Source organism: Tiliqua scincoides, chromosome 1 (genome assembly GCF_035046505.1).
Source record: "Tiliqua scincoides isolate rTilSci1 chromosome 1, rTilSci1.hap2, whole genome shotgun sequence".
NCBI lineage: Eukaryota > Metazoa > Chordata > Lepidosauria > Squamata > Scincidae > Tiliqua > Tiliqua scincoides.
In genome coordinates, this window is record NC_089821.1 from 120,640,715 (window position 1) to 120,645,873 (window position 5,159).

The window sequence follows — 5,159 nt, forward strand, 5'->3', positions numbered from 1 at the left end:
CCTTGGGAAGTGTATACTCAGACTTAGAGTTGCCACAGATCTGAGTATGCCCATTGGGGACCATGGTGCAGTGGAGTAGGTAAGTAAAAAATTATTGTAATCTCTCTGCAGCAGCATGGCCTTCTGCCAGCGTATAACAGGCAGCAGAGGCGTACCAGCACAGCTGCATACTGTGGGCCAGCTAAGGATAGGTTTAATCTGTAATTTTTGGAAATATGAATAATGAATAGTCAATAGGGGAAATTATATTAGAAGAAATAAAAACTACAACACTTTTTTTCTTCTTCTCTTGTCCACTGAACTTTTTTTTTTTTTTTTTTTTTTTTGTAATTGGAATTGAAGTGCTTGCTTCACCAGCTCCTATACTGAAATTGGAACAATACCGAGAAGATTAGCATGGCCCTGCACAAGGATGACATGTGAATGTGTGAAGCTTTCCCTATCTTTTTAAAAAATATTGAAATTGAAAATAATTAGTTGCCTTTGTATGAAATTACTCAAGATATACTTCAAGGTGAAGTACAAAAAGACAAAAGCTCTCAATCAATAGGCTCATGGCTCAGCTCTGAACTCAGAGAAAGAATGGAAATAAAATGAATTAATGTATTCAGCCACGAGCCAATGTCTCCTTTTTTCCCCCATAGACTTTAAAAGGCAAAAAATTCTAAGTAATGGTTGCAAATTTGAACCATTTGAACGTGTCCGGAGAATCTTTTTTTGGTGTTATATCATGTCTTGCTAAACTTAATTCCAAACATCAATAACTTCGGTGTAAACATATGGAGAAACATCTATTTGACGTGTCAAATAGTATTGATATCAAGTGGTATTAAAACTAACCATGCTGATCTGGAGGGACAGAAGTCCATCTTCTTATAAGCGCATATTTGGAATGGAGGTTTAAGTCCCTGACCTAATACTGACTTTGAGAAAGCCAAGTATTTCATTTTTGTGTTCGTATGTGTAACACAAGCATTTCTTTTAAGGGTAGGGTGGATTTATCCCCTGGGGGCTGGGGATAAGAATAGGCCCTCAGTTTGGCTGTACTTGTCGTAAGAGGAGACTAAACAGCCACCGGGTAGATGGGACTCTTCAGCCTTGGAAGGCAGCTCATCTGAGAGAAGGAAAATTCTGATCCCAAACCTCCACTTCCTTGTGGCTACATCCAGTTATGGAAATGGCTTCAGGAGTCAACCTCAAGGCAAAATCTGGAGCCGGAGTCCCTGAGGCAGTTCATGGCTGAACACAGTCACGTTCTGGCAACTCCTGCAACGCCGCTGGAACCAACTGTATTGGCTTCTGCCTTTCCATTGGACCATTTCAGCGATGTGGAGAGGGGGGATTTGCTGCATGGGAAACAGTCTATCCTCCATATCTACTTTGCCCAGGCTTCACACACAGGAGAGGACACTCTGTTCCAGAACCACTATTCAGAGCGCGATGCCATAGTCTTCCGAGACTGAAGGATGCCAACAACAGAGTGGATTTTCACATGGAGAACCAGGAGATGGCACCCTTGTAAGGGTTACAGGATGAGAATCTAGAATTGAAGTGGTAGCCCTGCAAAAATGCCAGACAGTCGTAATCCTGAAAAAGTGACCTCTAGTTTATGAAAATGTATATGACATGATCTATTTTTTACAGTCCAATGATATGTAGGTTTTCATGGGAGCAAGACCCATGGTATGAAATGGGGCTTCCTCTCAGGCACATGTGCAAAGGATGGTCAATGTAGTACAAATTGTCACCGACTTGGACTGTTCCAAGGTGTTCCTTGGACTGTTCCAACTCCTCATTATTTTTGCCGGCAGAATAACATGGCTGTCCCTTTGCATTAGCCCTCTGATTGTATCAGTGCACTTTGCTTCCTGTCCTGCAGAAACAACTGCATTATCTGACTTTTGTGAAGCATTTCATTGGCATAACGTATGTCTAAATTCAGTTGTTTGCCATGACCACACACACACATTTGTGTTTTCAAGAGAATGTACCCATAATGATAATGGGGGGGGGGGGGTGTGCAGAGAGAGAGAGAGAGAGAGAGAGAGAGAGAGAGAGAGAGAGAGAGAGAGAGAGTCTGTACAATAAAATAGAACTTGAAGAGGAACACTACTGAACTTAGAGAAGCGTTACTTCTGAGCAGATATGCATAGGATCCAGCCTATGCTGGATAAGTACATAAGTACAAAATACCATATTTTCAGCCCAATCCTAACCACCCTGAAATGCCTCTCTCCTGCCTCTTTCCCGCCTTCCCCACACCCACCAGACCCCTGCACCAGTCAAAACTCCCATTCAATCCTAACTGCCCCGAAGTGCCTCCCTCTTTCCTCCTCCCCACCCCCCATGTCCCCCAGACCCCTACACTGGCTAAGCTCAGCCAACACAAGCTCACCATCCCTGGAACTTGCGTCGGCACAGAGAAGTCAGCACATGTCCATGCACTGGCCTTTCTTCACCCAGAGTGGTGCAAAACTGCTTGACGGCACTTTTGTGGCACTCCTAGGCTGGCGAAAGGGACCTGCTTCGGCCCAGGGAGTGGTTTGGATTGCGCCCTTTGTTTTTTTTAACTGTGGCAGCATTGATTTTAATCTCACATTAAAGTCATGGGCGTGATTTGTTTTTAGCGCCCTGCAACTTAAATTAAAAGTGCTCAGCTTTGGCTGAATCTTGCCCCATCTAACTCTTCTTGATGGCAAGCCATTCCACTAGCCATACTCCTTGCCAGTGCGTGATCACTTTAATACAGTGGTCGCCTACAGATGAATTCAGATTATGTTCTAATGAGTTTGCGTAATAATTACATCCATCTGAAAAATAAAAGCATTTTTTGAAACCAAAATATATATTTAAAATATAATTTTGGGTTGACTGATACGAACATATTCTGCACATGCCCAATCTCGTCTGATCTTGGAAGCTAAGCAGGGTCAGGCCTGGTTAGTACTTGGATGGGAGACCGCTTGGGAATACTGGGTGCTGTAGGCTTATACTATAGTCTTTCGGGACTGAAGGTTACCAACCATTTGTCTTTGGATCCTTGTGTTGGTTACAGAAATGCAGTTGTAAATGCTATTTTACTACCAAGGTTAATGTTTTGCTATGAAGGTGGAGAACCTATACCAAACCTAACTTGCCTTCCTGGCGAAGAATATCCTCTTGTAATAAGTAACCAAATACTATATGTGTTTGTATCCTTCTCCTAGCTACCTACTCACATATCAAGGGTAAAACCCCAACACCATATTCCTTCACAAGGATGCTAGTGGAGTCAAGTGTGCTTCTTAAACATGATCAATATAATTTGCACTGGTGTGATCTCTTCAGGAACGCCACCACAATGTCCCGTGAGCCACCTTAGTAATTCTGGACTGATGCTGAAATTAATGCCATGTGGTGAGATGCTGGGCCGCTGCAGGAATCACATGATATTATTAGGACAGATGTGTTGCAACCCTAAGCACTACGGTCCAGCCATAATAGCAACAGCACCCAATTTTCCAGTCTACCTTTCAGAAGTTCTTCTGACATCCATCTCTCCCCATCAAGCTCTTTTTCACTCAACCCTTGAAAGCAAATGACACTGCCCCCTTCCACCCGCCCCACGCACAAAGTCTCAGCAAAGCCCCTCTCTGCAAATTTCATCAACAGGTTTTAATCAGTGTATGAACTGTTTTAGAAAAAGCATGATAGTCTAAATGATGATGATGATGATGATGATGATGATGATGATGATGGGTGAATCTTTTTGTTAAATGAGCAGATCCAGCCGAAGTCAAGCATTTCTAGCTCCCAAGAAAATTCAGCATTTGCTCAGATCTCTTCCAGTTAAATCAATTGCACATGAAAGTACTACAAAATTGATCTGGCTCAGTCTGCAATATTTTAGATGCAATCCTATGCACATCAATTTATGTGCATAGTGTTTGTTTTTGTTAGAAATACATAAAAACTCAAAACACAGCTTTTTGGTGTTTAAGATATTTTCCATAAATTAAATAGATTACTTTTCCAGTTAGAAAGAAGACTGTGGCTGCATATGTTGACACTATATCACCTATTTTAAACTTGGAAAGAGTTTAAAATAAATAAAAAATGATAACTTGGAATAAAAACACATAACACCGCTTTCTGCCTTTCAAATCATGAAATTGTGTAAAAAAATAAAACCATTTTTAAACACCCCTACTTATAAGTAAGTCCTACTGGGTTCAGTGGAACCTCCTCCAATGTAAGTTCACAAAGGCCTGTAGTTTAAGATGTTATATATGGCTTATCTTTAAGTTCTTTGGTAACATCAAATATTTTAATTTAAAAAGGAGAGATCCTGATTTTTTTTGTCTTTATTTAATAATTCAAATAACTGTTTTTTCCCCCTCAAACGTCTTCAATACCTAAACAACTAAATGGCCTCTTTTTTTTTTCTTTTTCTTTTGCAAATATCCTGATTCAGCTTTCTGGCATCCCATAATAACAGATGGACCATGAGACTGTTTACTGTTCCTGCCCACAAACTTCCTGTTAGTAAACTCCTATATTATTTCTGAAACAGAAAAATTACAAAGGAGTATCCCAGTTGATTACTGCTTACTGATGAATCAGTGCCAGGGAAGCTCTTTTTTTAAAAAAGTAAGCTTCTAAACAAGATCACTTGTTGCTGTGTTACATTATTTTTGTCAAAGGTCCTTACAGGATACCAAATGCATGCTCAAGTCCTTCACAACCACAGAGCAAAATGCTCTTAACTACAGTTACAGTGGAGGCCAGTGTGACCAAAGTTATGGGTGACAACACGTTTAGATGTGGTAGTGGCAAGAGCATGTGCTTGCACCCATTCTTGAAGGCCCAAGGGTATGCACGTGCACACACTGAGAATGCAAAATTGTTGTTTTAGGGAAGCACCAACAAGGACATCAAGTGTGACCCTCAATGCCAAAGGCTGATTTAGAGATACTGATGTGAGCTGGTAGCTGAATTCTAGTGATGCTTATTCAAAGGTAAACCTCACTGATTTTAGCAGGAGGTAGTCATGAGGAGTACAACCCAATGCTGTGGCGGACTGCTTCTGGATTTAGATGTAGATAGCTGGACAGCAGAGATAGAGAGTGATTAGCCACTCCCTTCCTTTGACTGCTCCCCTGTTTCTTTCATATGTTTGC

General features: G+C 41.2%; 1 non-coding gene across 1 annotated transcript; it reads left to right on the forward strand.

Annotated features, from left to right (window-relative positions):
* The first annotated feature begins 341 nt into the window (after window positions 1–341).
* LOC136638380 (U6 spliceosomal RNA) lies at window positions 342–447 on the forward strand. The gene has a single exon (XR_010793604.1). It is a non-coding gene; the product is annotated as a U6 spliceosomal RNA (small nuclear RNA).
* The last annotated feature ends 4,712 nt before the right edge of the window (window positions 448–5,159 follow it).